Consider the following 19536-nt stretch of genomic DNA (forward strand, 5'->3'; position numbering starts at 1 on the left):
TTCGAGGACTGGGGCTAATTTATGGCACTCCTTTGAAATATTTTTATATTGGGCCACTCCACTAGGACAACATAAAGCAGAGAGTAATTTATTTCTATGCAGTCGTTACAACAGCAAGTGCCTTGATGGATAGGGCTGAGTGCCGTGATGAGATATTTAACGATCACTAGTGATCATCATGAATAAAGTCCATTTGAAGCTAAAGCAAACATCGCCATCCACTGCAATCAATGACCCCGGCAATCAGCTCAGTAGTCCAAATGAAGTCAGCAGGAGTCTGGCATGAGATTTCCCAGAATTACAGCCAAGAATCCAGAAGCAATGTTGTCAGGCGCGGAGAGTCCTCCCCTCCCTTCGGCAACTTCGCAGATATGAATTAACAAGCAGTTGATAAGGTTTATGGTCCGTTTATTACAGCATCATGTTGCAAGCACAGATACACAGCTCTCCGCAAGGAGGGCAGTTGGCTAGTCTAATCTCCCTTCCGACTTCCACAGCATTTTGGGCGCCAATGGGAAGTTCCTCCCTCCCTCTAAATCCTTTGCTCTCTCATACGTTTGGACCTCCGAGTTCATGGTGAGGGAGGGGTCCCCCATGCTCTCAAGTGACATCTCAACTAGCTGCCCCCTCCCTTCTGGTTCTGTTGTCATTATCTCATAACTGGGTAACTCCTCCCTAAGCTGTTCAGCTCCTGTCTCTCTCTGTGCTTCTGAACATGCTGTGGACAAGTGGGGGCGACTTGCCCCTCCAGCTCTCCATTGGAGAGAAGCTGGTCTGCCATAGAACGCATTCCCCAGTCCTCGTCTTCTGATCATTCCCTGATAGATGTTGAGCATGAAGAGAGGCCAGGCAAGGGCTTCTTGCCCTCTGGTATACACAGGGAAATGACCCGTGACTCCACGTAAACCACTGTCTCTCTGCCTGCAACACAGTCGAGCAAATATATAGCCATTTCATTAGCTTTTGTTGTTTAATCATTTGACCGTTATTAATAATAATCAACAAAACTCTGCTCCAGATGAAATTACTTCAGATCATAATATTCTGCAAGAAAATAGATATATAAAAACATTAAATTATGTTAATAATCTCAGAGCTGTTGATTTTGCTAAGCAAGGTTTGGGTCAGCTGACTTTCCAGATGTGGAGATTCTCCACATCTCGTATAACTTAGGAAACCGTACTGAAATATCTGTAGGGAAGTTTTCACATCAAAGAGGATGCAAAAAAATGGTTTCGAGGGTTTGCTATTTTTCCCCTCTTGAAACAGAGGCAGCCTATGGTTCTGTCCCCAAGCATGTTCTTCCATTTTAAAGTCAGTATGAAGGAATTAATAGTTGCCTCCAGTTTTTCTGGATGATGACTTGGGTAAATATTAATGATGGGCAAAGCTCAAGAGAGTTGAGGGCTTGGTTTGGAAGAGTATCCAAAACCTAACTAAAAGAGTGTACCTTCTTTGATGTGGAAATCAGGCTGGAGATCTCAGAACAAGCTACTATGAAATTAATGCTGATTCTTTGCTTGATCCAGATCTGAGTTACCTTGAATGTTGTTTGGAGTGTGAGAGCAAGATGCCTTTGCTGTTGAAAAGTGTTGCCAAGTTGGAGTTTAGCAAATTTTCGAAAGTTGTTTTCTTTGTCAGGTAATGTTTAGACTTTGTGTTGAAGCCTGAAGAAAATAAAAATCACACTGGTAGCTTTACATGTTTTTTTTAATGATAGCTGAATATTTTTCCTGCTCTCTTTCACGCTATGTGTTAGTTCTGGCCCAAGGATATTTAGAAAACAAATGTTTAAAACTACCCAAAAAGCAAAAACTCCAAGCGCTATTCTCTACATTCTTTTTTTACAACCCCGCATTCATTGCAGTGGTTGGAGAGAGAAAAAACTGTGTAATGTGTTTAAGACTGAGTGCAAGTCAGGGACTTTTTGCACATTATGCACAAGTCTCTGGATTAGAATCTGTGGAGTTGGTGTGGCATAGCATGCTGTGAATCAGAAAGCCACTGGTTTAACTCTCACTTCTGCCATATGCCTACTAGTTGGCCCTAAGGCAAACCACTTTCAGCCTCAGTGTTGCCATTTGCGATTATAATACAGTGGTACCTCGGGTTACAGACGCTTCAGGTTACAGACTCCGCTAACCCAGAAATAGTACCTTGGATTAAGAACTTTACTTCAGGATGAGAACAGAAATCGCACGGTGGCAGCAGGAGGCCCCATTAGCTAAAGTGGTACCTCAGGTTAAGAACAGTTTCAGATTAAGAACAGACCTCCAGAACAAATTAAGTTCTTAACCCGAGGTACCACTGTACTTTACAGGCAGTGCTTTTCCCCCCAAGAAAAACAGGTGCCAAAACTCACCATGAAGTTGCTACAGTAAGTTGCCGGACACCTCGGGGCAGCCCTGAACAGATGCCAGTTAGACAACAACCACATTCACCACCTGCAGAGGGGCTAAGATGTACAGCAAGCTGTCTCCCTGTCTGGTTTGGGGGTCACCCCTGGTTCTGGTGCAGGACAAGTGAAAGCACCGCTGCCTCCCTCATTGTCTTAGATTCAGGCAGATGGCTAAGGCAGCCATCTAAGGGCCCTCACACAAACACATGTGTGTGCGATGGTAGAGGCCTAGCTGGAAAGCTTAAAGTGCACCTCTAGTACACAGGAGATAGACTGAAGAAAAGGAAATATGAATTGGCCCCATTTCATAGCTTGACCAATTGTGGCCAGGAGTGGCTAGGAACTAGATCTTAAAAAAAGTGTAGACTCACACATGATGGTCAGCTTCTGTTTTGACTTGAAATACAGTGGACGCTCGGGTTGCAAATGTGATCCATGTGGGAAGCATGTTCGCAACCCGCAGTGCCACATGTGGGTTGCGATTCAGTGCTTCTGCGCATGCAATGAAACCCGGAAGTAACCCATTCTGGTACTTCTGGGTTCGGCACAGTGCACAACCCAAAGCATTTGTAACCCAAGATATGACTGTGTTCGTTTTGGGCTTCTCAGAAGTATTTACATATAAGAAGCGGGCTGGGGCAGCACTAGCCCTCAATGGCCCTCACCTGAGAGGTGCTGGAACTGCACTCGGGCGCAGAAAAAAAGCACTGTTTACCAGATTGTTGTATGGATTGCAACTAAATAGGCACAGGAAGGGAGCGAGATTTGGAGCTGAGATGCTGCATAAATGGTGGTTAGCCCTTTCTCTGACTACAGCGTCCCACACGAAATGGTCCTTAAAACAACTTTCATACACTTCGTCCCAACAGTGTTCAAAATGCAGACGTTCATTTTGTAACCCACCACAGCGGGGATGAAAACAGCCTGGAGCCATCTGGAATGGGGAAGATATGAATGGGAAAGGGTTTGGCACCAGCCCATTGTTTTTAAAGAAGTCCCTAAGTGGCTTGCTTTTTAAAATAAATAAAAATAATATTTGGCAGACACGTGTGTGCATAATATTTGCTTGCACACTCTGAGATGCAAAAATTCCCGTGCTCAATTCTTCAGCATCTTCTGGTAGGGCTGGGAGGGTCTGGTAGGCTGTAGTATAGACACTATTGAGCTATATGGACCAATGCCCTGACTCAGACTGGATCTAGACACATAAAAAAAGTGTTTCAGGAAAGCGTGTTGCGAAAGGCGGAACTCTACAGCGCCATCTGGTGTCAATGGTGTTATAAAGCATTTAAAACTATTTCTCTACTAATGTAGCTGATTCCTCTGTAAGAGGCAGCTTCATAAGTTCTATTGTTTTTAATGCATATCTTAGAGTTCATTTATACGATCATAGAACTGTAGAGTTGGAAGGGGCCCTAAGGATAATCTAGTCCTTGCAATGCAGGAATATGCAGCTGTCGAACCTGCAACCTTGGCATTATCAGCATCATACTCTAGGTAAAGGTGATGGGACCCCTAACCATTAGGTCCAGTCGTGGCCGACTCTGGGGTTGCAGCGCTCATCTCGCATTGTTGGCCAAGGGAGCCGGTATACAGCTTCCGGGTCATGTGGCCAGCATGACGAAGCCGCTTCTGGCGAATCAGAGCAGTGCACGGAAACGCCGTTACCTTCCTGCCAGATCGGTACCTATTTATCTACTTGCACTTTGACGTGCTTTCGAACTGCTAGGTTGGCAGGAACAGGGTCCGAGCAACAGGAGCTCACCCCGTCGCAGGGGATTCGAACCGCCAACCTTCTGATCTGCAAGTCCTAGGCTCTGTGGTTTAACCCACAGCGCCACCCGCATCATACTCTAACCAACTCCTTATCCAGGCTAATGCACATCTTAAGCCATTTTCCGGCCATCCCAAACTTTGTTACTATTGGGATGGCTGTTTGTAATGTAGTTGGTGGGTGATAGAGGGTGGGAAGAATGAGAATTTCTAAAGGTACATCTTTGCCAAGGTCTGTTGTATGTCATTAAAATGCATTTAACGTAACAGTGCCCTAGGCTTCGTGCTATTCAAGGAATCTCTCTCGCTTTTTGATAGGTGAAAAGAAAAGTGGCCTTGAAGAGCTTAGAAACAATCCGCCTTCCTGCCGAGCTCTTCTCTCAACATCTTAACTTGAAATGGTGCAAATCACTCAGCAGGGAAAGGCGGGGAGGAAAGTACACAGCAAGGAACTCAGGATAGGAAAATAGGCATGATCAGCAGCAGCAGGGACTTGGTGTGGTAGGACTAGATCTGGGATAGGGCACTTTCAGCTGTTGGTGAAATCCAACTCCCATCAGCCCCAGGCAGCATGGCCCAATGGTCAGGGCTGATGGGAGTTATAGTCCACCCCACCCCCCATCATTCAGCCCGGACACTGAGGTCCAGCTCTGGTGGTTCCCTCACTGCAAGTGAAGCTACAGGAAACCAGATGGAGGGTCTTCTCAGTAGTGGCACCCACCCTGTGGAAAACTCTCCCTTCAGATATCAAGGAGATCAGTAGCTACACAATTTTTAGAAAACGTCTGAAGGCCATGTAGGGATGTTTTTAATCTTAGATGTTTTGTTATGCTTTTATATGTGTTGGGAGCCCACCCCCCAAGTGGCTGGGGCAACTCAGTCAGGTGGGTGGGGTACAAATAATAAAATTATTGTTATTTCTTCAGAAGTAAGCCCTCTGAGTTGAATGGAGCTTGCTCTGAAGCACATGCATCAAGGATTACAGCCTTAGCTGGCATTTCAGCTGATTGCAGCTGTATTTTACAGGCAGGGGAAAAAATCCAGTTTGATCCCACGCTAATTATATACCTGCATGGTGTTCTTTTAAGAAATGAAATTACGGTAAGTGTTTTAAATATTATGAGGTTTTGAAAAAGCCAGTAATGGAAGGAATAAATGGTTTTGGAAACCATTAAAGCTTTTTGACAAACACTGACAAAAGCAAAGAAATGAAAAGCGATGCTGAGTCCTTGTAGCCTGCTGTTTGTCATTTGAGGTTTTTCTTACTTTCGCGCCACCACTCAGCATAATTTAAAGTAAAAGGGCCGATTCGATCAACAATTCATGATCGTTTCATTGCACAAGCCCTGGGGAGGAACCTCTTTCTGTTAAAAAGCCTCAGCTTAGTGCTAGGTGTTCCGAATCAATGCAGCTTTCCTAGAACTGTAGACCTGGAAGGGACCCGAGGGTCATCTAGTCCAACCCCCTGCCATTTTTCCAAATTCTGTATGAAATGAACAAAAATGAACAGAAGCTAAATGCAGGTGCTTTGCGGGGCATTATTTGAAAAGGACTTTAAAAGTTACTTCAGGAAGTAAGAGCTGTAAGGAAATCCGCTCCACTTCCTAGTGGGGAGGCGTTGCGGTAGCCACCCACTCCCCCCAGGGGCGGGGGATGAAGTCCCGCGTTGCCCTGGGGATCCTGGCCGCATCAGCAGTAGCGTAGCGTGGGTTGTCAAGTAATTTGGGGCAAGGCAAGTAATTTGTGCCCCCTAACCCGTGGATTTGTGCCCCCTAACCCTAACCCCCAGATGTTGCGCCCGGTGCAGCCGGCCCCCCTGCACCCCCCTCGCTACGCCACTGTGCATCAGCACACAGCCAGCCAATCCGCCTGCTGGTGGGGGCGTGGCCAGGACCATTTAAGGGAGGGCGCTAGCCGGGGGGGGGCTTCTTCTTGGCTCACTTCCTGAATCTCCCACTCTCCCTCCCTTTTGCAGGTTTTCATTGGCCTTGCTATGGACCTCAGTTCATCGCCTTTGAGAGGCCTGGTAGGAATTTTTTCCCTTGGCAATATTGGCACGGGCCATTTGGTTTTCGCCTACCTCATAGCAATCGTCACAACTTTGTGAGGTTCTGCGGTTAGGCATTGTTTGACCTTTTGATGGGGGAGGGGAGGTGTGGCCACCACCTGCCCCTCCAAGCTTAAGGGTATTCTGTTAAAGGAATCCGGGGGCGTAGATCTTGTCTGAAGCCCGGGGCGGGGCTAGGGCCATGACACGACCCCGTCGGGAACACGTGGGGGTGCTCGAGTTTTGTCTGCATGGACGGGGCTCCCCCTTCTGGTGGTTTACTGTTATGTACTGAGTTGAATAGGATCGAAATTGCAGCAGTCTGATTGATCCTAGAACAATAGGATTCAGAATGCAGTATTCTGACTGGTCCTAAAACAATAGGGTCCAGAATGCAGCAGTCTGATTGGTCCGCAGGAGCCACCCAATCCAACTCCAGGTGGAAGTGAATCCGCAACCTGATTGGCCTACAGGAGAATCCCGGAACTAGCCAATCACGTAGTGCCTATTGTGTAAATAAAGTATATAAAGCAGGCATTTCGGGGGAAATTCCATTCCTCACTACTATGAACTGAATAAAGAGCATGAAATCCACACTCAGCTCCGAGTATATTTCATTTACCCTTACCACTACGGACAGGAGTCAGATATAGTCCGGTCCATTCAATGCCTAAGCCAATTATCACTCACATTCTGTAATCAATAAAGTTGTAGCCAAAATTTGCCCAATAACATTAACTTAATATCTGTGTCCTGGTGTGTTTTATTCTTCAGTGAGGGGGTGGTTGCGGGGTCTAGACACGCAACAGACTCCCTTGGGAGGCGTTGGACTCTTCTTCACTAGAGGTTTTTAAGCAGAGATTGGATGGTCATCTGTCATGGATGCTTTAGTTGAGATCGCAGGGGTTGGGCTAGATGACCCTTGAGGTCCCTTCCAACTCTACAATTCTATGATTCTATAAGAAGAACTTTCATAAAATGAGAACTGCAAAAAGCATTATCACATCCATATTGTAAAAAATGGAGCCGGAGTCAAATTTCACCAAGTTTGATCATTTAACAAAGTTATAAAAAGAATTCCTAATTTCTGCATTTAGGTTTCAAGCTTGAATTTTGGAAGTGCCACTTTTTGATTGTTTTGTGTTTGGCAGGTGCTTAATAAGGTAGCTATCAATCTCCCAACTGTCAAATAATATATATATATACATACATACATATATATACATATACATATATATATATATATATATATATATATATATATATATATATATATATGCAGGTTTTGGTGTCCTCGGGTGTCTTCCCGTGTAAAAGTTGGGGTGTCTAGGCGACGTTTCGACGAGGTCTCACTCGTCATCTTCAGGCTGGTGCTTTCGGCTTCTTGTTAGAAGCCGAAAGCACCAGCCTGAAGATGACGAGTGAGACCTCGTCGAAACGTCGCCTAGACACCCCAACTTTTACACGGGAAGACACCCGAGGACACCAAAACCTGCATTCCTGTACCCGTGAAAATCTACGAAAGCAAATATATATATATATATATATATATATATATATATATATATATATATATATATACACATACATACATACACACCCACCCACCCACCCACCCACCCACCCACCCACACCCCATTGCATGTCGTCTGTCTGGGGCTGTCTCATACTAAATATCATTGCATGCCACCTGTTCCACAGTCCAGTGCTAAATATCACTGCAAATCAATGATAAAAGGCTGTCAAGTACTGAAATCAAATGTCACCTGGTGTCAAATACTGATGATTCACGGACTACTTGAATATTCAGAATATATCAAGTTATATTTGACATTAACACTTGCTGAAGAAATTCTGAAGGTAGTTTCTGAGACCAAATCATTTCTGTAAGATATGGGATAGATCCCCATATCACATGGCAACCCATTAGAATCATGGAATCACAGAGTTGCAGAGTTGGAAGGGATCCCAAGGATCATTTAGTCCAACCCCCTGAAATGCAGGAATTCCTGGGTGGGCTTGGATGCAGGTAGCTTGCCACGCAGAACCCGTTACTGCAGGAGGCAATTTAAAGAGGCTTCAGCATGGCAACCATATCCTGTGTAAATGCCCTTATTGTAGAAGCCTTCAGGATTGTGTTAAATAACATACTTAATGCACACAGTGAGATCCCTCTGAAATACCTATTTTATATGCTTTTAATGGCCTCTGGTCCTTCTGTCAGCTCAGAAGAAGCATCACATTGTGCTACAAATGATATCAACAGAAATTGAAACCTAAGTGAATTGGTTTGTGCTTTCAGTTTCTTTTGTTTTTACTTGCAGAACTTGTTGCAAAGCAGCCCTCAAACTTAAGTTAACACAATCTGATCCTAATTCTCGCGTCTTCTTTTTTTAAGTGCCGATGCAAAGATTACGTTGCAAAAATGCATAACTCTCATTCGTGGAATCAGTTGCGTAAGAAATAGAACCCATCTAGCCCCACATTTCTTAATCTGCCTTTTTTTAAGTGTAAGAAATAACTCACACATTATGTTTAGCAGCCAGGAGGCATTGCTATCATCGGGCAACCGTCAGACATTCTACAGAGCTGTCTTGTGAGCTGTTGCTTGTTATGGAGATACAAATATTTTAAATAAATAAAAATACCCAATGTTACAAATTGCTGAGGTTGATATGTAGCTTTATTGATGAGCTCAATGCATTATTTATTCCATTGTTATTATAGCCCCATAAAAATACTCCAGGAGCCTGCAGTGAGAAGCCATTAAATAAAACAGTTTTAATATGTGAGTAGGAACCTGTGGCTCCCAGATGTTGTTGGACTACAGTTCTTATCACCTTTGGCCATGGGCCATGCTGGTTATGGCTGATGGGAGCTAAAATCCAACAATATCTAGAGAGCCACATGTTCCCTACCTTCCTTTTTATAAAGGTAAAGGTAAAGGGACCCCTGACCATTAGGTCAAGTCGTGGCCGAATCTGGGGTTGCAGCGCTCAGCTCGCTTATTGGCCAAGGGAGCCGGCATACAGCTCCCGAGTCATGTGACCAACATGACTAAGTTGCTTCTGGCGAAACCAGAGAAGCGCACAGAAGTGCTGTTTACCTTCCCACCTGAGCGGTACCTATTTATCTATTTGCAGTTTGACGTGCTTTTGAACCTGCTAGGTTGGCAGGAGCGGGGACCGAGTAACGGGAGCTCACCCCGTCGCGGGGATTTGAACCGCCGACCTTCTGATCGGCAAGTCCTAGGCTCTGTAATTTAACCCACAGCGCCACCCACGTCCCTTTTTTTATGAGATACTCTTACACAAAGATATCTAGCTGTTATGCAACACCCTTTGCTCCTCTCGCCAAAATTCAAGTGGAGGCATCCCTGACACAAAAACTGCCCCTACATGCTGTCCTCTGTACTCCTTGTTTCACATTTCTGAACTCCAATTCCAGGTGCATCATTTCCAATGAAGCAAGAAAACTCTACAATTGTACCTTGCTTTTCGAACAGCTTAGTTCTCGAACGTTTTGGCTCCCAAACGCCGCAAACCCGGAAGTAACTGTTCCAGTTTGCGAACTACCATATTGTATCTTCTCCTGTCACGTCATACTTCTGGAACATCTCACTTTAGGTCGGTGTCACCCCTAACTTGGGGCGTTGTCCACATTCAGTGTCCCATTTCCCCCCCCCCCCCTGAAAATTGAAAAGTATGCGTTGGATTTCACAGATAGCCAGACATGCAGATATCAGGGAGCATTCTAAGAAAAGAAAATATGAGCTCCAGCAACATTTCCCCCAAATCAGCTCTGCTGTTACCACCACAGAAAGATAAGCCCAGCCATTCATACTTACTATAGACGTGAATGATGAAAGAGTTTCCATTTCTTATTTCAGAACCAATGGAAACTGAATAGAATGGTTCCTATTTGACTCGACTTTTCATTCATGGCAAACAAACACCTCTTTGACTGTTGCATCACACTGGAATACACTTGATTTACAACACGCCTGCCCAATTTGAATCCATACATGCTGACTCAGTAGGGTCTTGATAAACTTCCTGTTTTTCATCTCTGCCTTGAATGGTAGAAATCCAAGTGTTTTCAAGCACCTGGTCAGCTACGCTCCATGGCTGTAAAGTCACAAGTTGTTCAGGAGCAGATTACAGTCTTTAAATTACAGTCTTTATATAACGTTTCGCCAAACTCCTGCTCCCCTGCACTAGCTTACCAGCAGGACATTTTCCATCTCTTCTTTCCATTCATTTATACCTGTAAAGTGTGCGTGCAAAAACTGTGAATATCATGACTTGGTATTCTGATTTGAATCCACATGCTGCAAGAAAAGAGGCACAAAAACAAAGGGTTTGATAGAATGATTTTTAAAATGATATTTGTTGTTAAACATTTTGCTGCCCTGGGCTCCTTGGGAAGGAAAGGCAAGTTATAAATTATTACTATTTTTGATTAAATTTGCATACTGCCCCTACACCTGCAGGTCTCAGGGCAGTTGCAACGTAAAATCGCAGTATTAAAAACACACAATACATAATAAAAAACAGAACAATCCAATAATGCCCCCCCAACACATGTTAAAAAGGCATTGGGTTAATTGAAATCATCATCATTCAGCTTTCACAGGGCAGGTTATAAATTTTAAATAATAATAATAATAATACAGCTTTCACGTTCCAAAGATTGGAAAGTATTAAAGTAGAAAAGACACATCCCTCGACTTGTTTTTCTTTATAGCCTTTAAAAAATATATTTTCTCTCTCGCCACCGCTCCCCCCCCCTCCCCCCGCTATTTTCAGAGAAGGAAGAACTAAAGGGCAAATTGCTCCAAAAACAATTATAACTGAAGCATCATCAGCCTGTAAACCTACTTCAGCCTCTAACAAGACCAAGATGCTCTCTCACCTCCGTCATGGGGAGAAACGTTCTTCATGCACCATTAGATGAGCAAGAAGCACTCAGAGCAGTTAATGAGGCACAGGTATTCTAAACTTAGAACAGGCAACTGATTATAAGCATAGGCATTGACAGTAAACAAAGAAAAGCAGAGGTCAACTGATGTTCAGAGAAGAGGCTAAACACCACAGTACAAGCCTAACCATGTCTACTAAGAAGTAAGTCTTGTTGACTTTAATGGGGCTTACTCCAGTTAAGTGGTGCCTGGGTTGCAGACTCAGACTGGTTTAAAGGAATACTTACAGGTTACATACGCTGAGGTTACAGATTCCGCTAACCCAGAAATAGTGCTTCAGGTTAAGAACTTTGCTTCAGGATGAGAACAGAAATTGTGCTCCGGTGGCACAGCAGGAGCAGGAGGCCCTATTAGCTAAAGTGGTGCCTTGGGTTAAGAACAGTTTACGGTTAAGTAGGGACCTCCGGAATGAATTAAGTACTTAACCTGAGGTACCACTGTAAAAAAAATCCTTCCAGTAGCACCTTAGAGGCCAACTAAGTTTGTTGGTCTCTAAGGTGCTACTGGAAGGAATTTTTTATTTTGGTTAAAGGAATCTTAGTGAACCGATGAAACAATTGACTCTGCAGAATTTTGCGTATCGGTAAAAAATGATTTTGAAGAAAACACATCACCATTATTAATATTATTATTTTAAAGAAATAATCTGAATTGTTTCTCCAAACAGACAATAATAAAAACAGAAGAAACGAAACATAATTCATTATAAACAAAAACTAATGTACACTGAACCTAATAAGGTAAAAATGTGCTCCTCCTGTTTATTGAATATTTGTCTTGATTTGCTTGCAACACGCTTATGAGCAGGTTAGACAATGTCCAGTTTTATGGAGCATTCACTCTGATTTGCTTGCTCTCACAAACATTATGTGACAATGAGCATTCATCCTGAGTTCATTGTGATTTGCTTACATGGTGGTTATACATACATTTACCTGTCACTTTCCTAACCACAAAAAGTCAGTCTGGGTTGTTGTTTTTTTGTGTGGATTTGTTGCATCAGAGTGCTTTAATCCACTTTAATTGCACAAACCTATGCAACTGAATCCTTCCTGCAAAATATGGGCAGTCTGGAGGGAAGCAATATGAAAAGTGTTGAACAAATTCCAGCAGCATAAACTTAACATGGAAGGGAACCAGCAAAATATACACTGCTGGGGGGATTCTTCACCAACCATTTGAAGTAGTGTGATGATATTTCAGTGTAGTGAATATATTTTTCAAAGATCAGTGGGACAACTCTCTGTTTCACTTCTCACTAGAGAGAATGGAACTACCAGTATAGGAAGAAGAATTTCATTTTCTAGATGTTAGCTTATACCACAAGGCATATCTTTTAACACAAACAATGGGCAAGTTCCTTCTTCTATTAATATCACAGCATAGTACTGTAATTTTAGAGGTGATTGCCTGAACACCCTTCCCAGGATAACTAGCTTTTAAGTACATAAAAGAAAAGGACCTATACCACCTGCAATTTTTGCAACTAGAGTGACATAGTGTACCTTGTCTGATCAATTACAACTCAACCCATATGCTAGAAAAAAAATCACTTTATGGGGTAATCCAGATTTGAGGATAGAGAGGCAGCTTTTTGTAGAAGGAATGATTGTGGGATATATGCATTAGATCAGCTCATAGTGCCAGATGTAATTTTTTTTGCCATTTTCCATATTGTGGTTTAAATATCATTTACCAGCGAGTGCTGAATGGCAATATTGTCAATGACAACGCCTATTACAATGTTTGTTTATGGAACACCTGCTTTGAGTGCTTCAGTATCTCCTGAATTATTTAAGTGAATTATTGGATATCCTAATGAAACCATGACTGCTGCTTATTCAGAGAGTTCTGGAACAGGAAATTAGAATGTGCTGTACAACCTAAACAATGGGAAATTGTTTTGGAATCTACACAGAACACTTCTCTAGAGTTGAAATGTGGGGGTGGGTATCGTTTTGTTTGTTTGTATGTTAAATATTTTTGTGTTTTTGTACTGTAAACTGACCTGTGATCCATGGATGAAGGGTAGTATATAAAATAAATGGATGGATGGATGAGATACTGATCCACCAGTCTCAATTTGAGTCCACAATGTTTGTACTGGAAGGCACTGTCTAATAATTATATGATGAAGGTCTAATGCTAAAAAGGCCTCATTGAGGCATATGATGTATCTGGAGATATATTCATCCTAGCCTGAAATTGTTACCCATATGAATTGTGTACTAGCAAAATCTTCAGTATTGCCAGATGTTCATGTACTTTTGAACTATCGTATATTTCTACAGTATGGGGATTAACAGCAGCACAACAAAAGTGGATGCTGGAATCCCTTATGGTTGACAAGAGACTTGCACTTTGAGCCTGGAAGAATCAATACCCACCATCCATTATGCAATGGTCTGAGGACCTTACCGCCCTTACTGCATTTGAACATATATATTTTTAATAAATACCAATTCTGTGTGGATACCTGTTTGGACATCTAGGAGGCTTATATTGATTTATATGTCTAATTTTAGAAGGAAAAGCTTGTGGCTATTACAGTCTCAAATGAACTCATAGTGTGTATTGTTATTGTCGGGTGTGTGTCATCCCCCCAACTTTTTTTAAAAAATCTATCTTTGTTATTTGTTGTTTCTTTGTTAAATTTGACACTTTATTTAAAAAGGCCAGGTCTTCGCCAACCACCTGAATCAGTGTAGCGATGGGGCACGATGGAACTCGCTCAGCAACATATTTTGGCATGAGGGAAATGGCTGTTTACAACCCATATAATAACCTTGGATGCAAATAGACTACCTGACTGCTAAGAAGCAAAGTTGCTTTCACCTTCCAGTGTTTCGTGCAATGAGTGCAAAAGCACAGGTATAACTCACAACCACTAGGGCATTGTAAAACAACCTACTATATAACCTTTAAACATTTTCTTATTAAGATTTAATGCAATAACTTGAAAAATATCAAAGCCTCTGTTCTTCTGCATTAAGTCCTGTCTCCGTTGGCCTCCTCACCACAACAATATCTGCTGAACTTAGATAATTCTGATGCATCCTAGTTGTTCTCGTAGAACCTAGGAGTCACAACTGCATGTCACAAGGTGCTATGGTTGCTGGCTTAGCGTGTTTGATTTGGAAAGAGCGGCATGTTGGTGTTCACTGCCCAGTCACCCCCACTTCATTCTTTCCCTGGTGTGATGGGGAGAAACAAACCAGGACATCTTGGCTTCTCACGGCATCTGAATGTGGGATCCTGGTGTCTTCCTCCCAAATTTGTAAGTGATCCTGGATTGTACGGAGAAACAACCACGATCCTGGATTTATATGTCATAGGAAGCTTAACCGGCTTTCCTGTTCACGTACCATCCAACATTCCTCTGATGAAAATAGTGACATTTCTCACTCCCAACCCCCATTTTTTGTCATCTCGTCTGCCTGCAGAGCATTGCTTATCAGAAGAAGGCAATTGCCACCCCTATTTACTCCAACAGGACACAACACACACACTGTCCGCCATCCTGAGAAAACAACTTAATAGCGATTTTATTTTATTTTATTATTTGGTAATGTACAAAAAAAACCGCACACACCAATAAATAGATTTTAGAAAGGAGCAAGATTAGACATGGATCCACAAAGCATTTTTACAGATCGAGACGCCTCATGCTCTGCTCTCTCTTTCTTCGTGCCCAGGGCAGCCCTGCCCTCTGCCTGCCCCTTAGAGCTGGCATGTCAAGCCTTGGTGAAAGCAATCTCTCCTCCTCCTTGTCCAGTCTCCTGCAGCTGCTACAAGGTGCCCAAGGAAGGGAGGAGGCCAGCAGTAAAAGGTAAAGCTAAAGGACCCCTGGATGGTTAAGTTCAGTCAAAGGCGACTATGGGGTTGTGGCGCTCATCTCGCTTTCAGGCCGATTGAGCCAGCGTTTCTCCACAGACAACTTTCCGGGTCATGTGGCCAGCAGGACTAAACCGTTTCTGGTGGAACAGAACACCGTGGCGGAAACCAGAGCGCACAGAAACACCATTTACCTTCCCATTGCAGGGATTCGAACCGCCGACCTTCTGATCGGCAAGCCCAAGAGGCTCAGTGGTTTGGAACACAGCGCTACCCGCATCCCCTTGGCCGGCAGTGGGGGCTATGGAGAGGCAACAGGATGCTCAGGACAAGCTCCAGCTCATCCTCTTCCCTAAGCTCACTGACAGTGGTGCTGGTGGGGGAAATAGGGACATTCCAGGATCAAATCAAAAGCCAGGATGGGTTTCATAATTCTGGGACTGTCCTTGGAATATAGGGACACTTGGAGGGTATGTATTCACACTAGGCAAAGTGAAAACAGGCAGCCTGCATGAGCACACGGCAAATTCTCAATAAACCATGATATCCATTAGCTCTGGTTTATCCTGATGTATAAACAGCATCAGTCTGTACAGACCTAGGAAGAAAATAGGCTTTAGACAGGAACACAGAGCAGTGACTTAGACCACTGGTACATCTGACTCAGTATTGTCTACCTTTGGTCTTCCTGATGTTGCTGATCTACATCTCCCATCAGCCCCAGCAAACATGGCCAAAGGTCCTCCCCACATCTGGTCTAAACTGACTGGCAGTGACTCTCTACCTGGAGATGCAGAGGATTATACCTGGGACCTCCTGCATGCAAAGCAGATGTTCTACCACCAAGTTAAAACCCTTCTCCATTCAAGAGGATGGAATGGAGCAAGTGACCAATGTGGGAGGAGGGAACACCCAGAAAAAAGAACCATACGACAAAGTGTGATCTGGAGTCCTGTAGTTGCAGACATGGCCTCTCCTCCTTGATACAGTGGTACCTTGGGTTACATACACTTCAGGTTACATAAGCTTCAGGTTACAGACTCCGCTAACCCAGAAATATTACCTTGGGTTGAGAACTTTGCTTCAGGATGAGAACAGAAATCATGCGGCGCAGCGGCAGCAGGAGGCCCCATTAGCTAAAGTGGTGCTTCAGGTTAAGAACAGTTTCAGGTTAAGAACAGGCCTCCAGAACAAATTAAGTTCTTAACCCGAGGTACCACTGTATTGTTGTATGCACAGCTAAAGAAATGCTGGATAGAGGTTGATGTTTTTTTTAAGTAAAAAGGCCATGTTGAAATAGCAGGAAATACTAGAATTTGCCTACTTTCTGGCCTTTAAGAAATGCCTATTCCCTAACATGACAACATGAAACAAGATAAATATATCCAAATCTCTGCTACCCCATGGAACTTCAGGGCCCTTTGGAATGATGTGATTCAGGATGAATCACATAATATTATTTCATACATTTAATATGTTGAACTCTAAAAATAGGTTAAAGATTCTGCAAGTGAAGTTTGTTTTTCTCTAAACACTCGGTTGCAGTTTGGTCTAGGTTTTCCCCAAATATTAGCAAGCAGGCAAGCTGGGCAAACACAGAATCTCATCTAGGATAGCTGTGGGATCATCCTTCAACACTACCATCACGGAGGTCTGTAAAGAGCTTGTGGTTCCACTGTCTAATTTTGGCACTTGGCTAAGGTCTGCCTCAAGACGACCTCTTCACACACCATGTAAAACGACTGAGTTGTTTGCCACACTGCACCAATGTTAAACTGGTGTTGCCTTCAAGAGATCTAAAGCACGAAAGGCAAATGCGTGAAATATGCTGTAGAGTTGTCCGCAGAGAACTCTCACTCATCTGGGCTGCCTGACAAACCTCCTGGTGTACAAAGCCCCATCTTCAGAATGTATTTAAGCAGTATCATGCCGCTTTAAACTGTCGTGGCTTCCCCTCCCAGAGAATTCTGGGAACAGTAGTTAAGGGTGCTTAGAGTTCCTAAGAGAACCCTATTCCCAGAGATGAATTTAGGAGAATGTGACCAGTTTGGTTGCATAGGCATGGAGCCTTTGGGGTGAGGGCACTGGCGGTGCTGCAGCTATGATATAGAATGGAAGGTGAGAGGCAGGGAGAGCCAAACTTTGGTGTTTCACAGGGTGCCACTGAAATTAAAGACCCCAAGTTCTGCCATTGCTATTCCCCTCTCCTAGCTACAATTCCCAGAATAGTTGGACAGTCCATGCCTCTTCCCAGGGAATTGGGAACTGTAGCTCTGTGAGGGGATTAAGGATCACCGAGCAACTCTCAGCACACTTAACAAACTACAGTTCCCAGGATTTTTGCAGTGGGGCAGTCATGGCTGTTTAAAGTGGTATGTTGTTGCTTTAAATGTACAGGGGGCCTGTGACAAATTATGCATACAGAAGCACTCATGGAACCATGGCAAACACAACTGCCATGTCAAATGGCCTACACAATTTCGGAATCACTACTCTGACGACACCACAGGAAGTAGTCATGGGTTATGGCTGTGTTCTCTATACAATTGCTACATTTTCAAATACAGGATTTAAGTGGGCACCTAGCATTCTCTGAAGTTTGCTGCTCATGTCTTCATCATTATCCTATTCCGTCCCCCAGGCAAGCTTTGTGTCACTATTTATCAATATTTACTGGTTGTTCTAGCCAATCAGTTTCCCTACCCACCTCTATACACAAAGGTATTATGTTCATTTTTACATCGAGATCACTTTTCAAAGCAAAAACTGCAAGCCTGATAGTTTAATGATACTTTGTTCAAGAACTGGACACAATGCTTTAAAAAAAACCCATATAATTGGGATATAGTGACAGCTGCTCTGATCTTCAGAGAATATCCTAGGTCACTGCTTTGAAGTTTGTTCTAGATGTCAGCACCACCAAGCTCACTCACAATGGATAAAACACTGATAAGCACTAGAATTGCAGCAACCCAGAGAGAGATATGTTGTAGGAAACAGAAGTGCTGAAATCTTTGTTGCCATGACAACAAACCCCTAATTCCATTTCCAAGGGGAAGCTATTTCCTAAATGGGGAGGGGGGAACGACTCTGCTTCTCTAAGCAAAAATAGCATGTGCACATTTTGGGGGATCAATGGATCTCAGAAACAGAGGGAAAGGGGAGCCATCTATAGGCAATTTTGCCAAAAAACAAAGAGCAGTGTTATTTTTATTATTATTATTTTATAAAAAAAACAAATTACTTGCTGTTATGCAAACATCCCATGTATGACTGAAGCAGAGAATCATTTCAAGTGTGCCCTGGGGTTGCATTTCAAGAAATGTATTCAGTTCGCTAAAACTTGTTCATTATAAAACCTCAGATAGATCACCAAAGAGACAATTAGAGGAAGCATTGAAAATATTCTCTTTCTCCTCACCCCAAACTGCCGTTTTCAGAGGATCATTTCAACAAATGAAACTGTCATAAGGGCGGGGGGTGGATTGCTGTCCTTGTGAATCTGTTCTGTTCCCAAAACCTCTAAGAAAAGGCCAGTCCATGCTGGTTTCTACCAGTTCACTGCGATAGGACTGTGAATGCAGAGTTTTGCACCTTCCAACTCCTAGCGCAGGGAGGGAGGTGTCTGTATTTTTTCAGGGACACTTCATTTCTGACTGTACAGGATGGACTGCCAAAACACGAGCTGACTAATCTAGCCTTAGAGCTCTCAGTCCAAAGCGATGAAACCTCGCCTGGGTTGTGTCAGCAGCGTTAACAATTGGGAAAATGACAAGCTCAAGTGTGCAGAGGCTGTTATGTGTTTATTTTGAAGAAGGAGAGGAGCAGAAATGCCAGCTGATGGCAGAGTCTGCAGCACAACCTCCATCCCTCACCCCCATTCTCCCACAAGCATAGAAAAGGGTTCCCCATGCAACTGGGAGCCCTGGGAGGAGGAAGCAAACTCCCTGCAACTGCCTCTTCACTGGCCAATAACATACCCTCCAACATTTCTCCAATGCAAATAGGGACGTCCTAAGGAAAAGCAGGACATTCCTGGATCAAATGAGAAACCGGGATGGCTTCTGTAAATTCAGGACTGTCCCTGGGAAATAGGGACACTCGTGGGTTCTACAATGGATGGAGACAGACTAGTCTTTCCTCTTGATGTGATGATCTTCTCAGGTGGCAGGAGGTACTGAGTCCCAGTGGCTCCTAACTTGTGGAAGAAAGCAAAGTGTTCCCCACTTCAGCTCCGCAGTCCCAGTTCAGCGATGACAACAGAGTTCAGGGTAAGGAGAGAGAACTCAAATAAAGTTATTCCAAATTTAAAAGCACACCGCGGAAGTGCAAGAGGAGTGGTTTTGTAAAAACAGAAATTATTTCTGCTAGAATCCCATTTCCCCCCTTGAAAGGCATTTTAATTTAGCTGATATAAGTGCCCCCCCTCAACCTCCCACCACCACTCATTCTCAGCCTTGTCTTATCTTCAGTTCTTGTTGTCAAAGTCTCCTGACCCAAACT

General features: G+C 43.5%; 2 long non-coding RNA genes across 2 annotated transcripts in view; both read right to left on the minus strand.

The window, feature by feature from the left end:
- Positions 1 to 19536, minus strand: part of LOC309380730 — a 745666-nt gene that overhangs the window by 372736 nt on the left and 353394 nt on the right. The gene's annotated exons all lie outside the window — the stretch shown is intronic.
- Positions 1551 to 18621, minus strand: LOC309380745. Its single transcript, XR_014173102.1, has 3 exons — positions 18455 to 18621; positions 10444 to 10548; positions 1551 to 1667 (listed from the first exon to the last, which is right to left on the minus strand). It is a non-coding gene; the product is annotated as an uncharacterized lncRNA (long non-coding RNA).

The sequence above is a fragment of the Podarcis melisellensis genome (genome assembly GCF_964234715.1).
Source record: "Podarcis melisellensis genome assembly, chromosome: 11".
Taxonomy (NCBI): Eukaryota; Metazoa; Chordata; class Lepidosauria; order Squamata; family Lacertidae; genus Podarcis; species Podarcis melisellensis.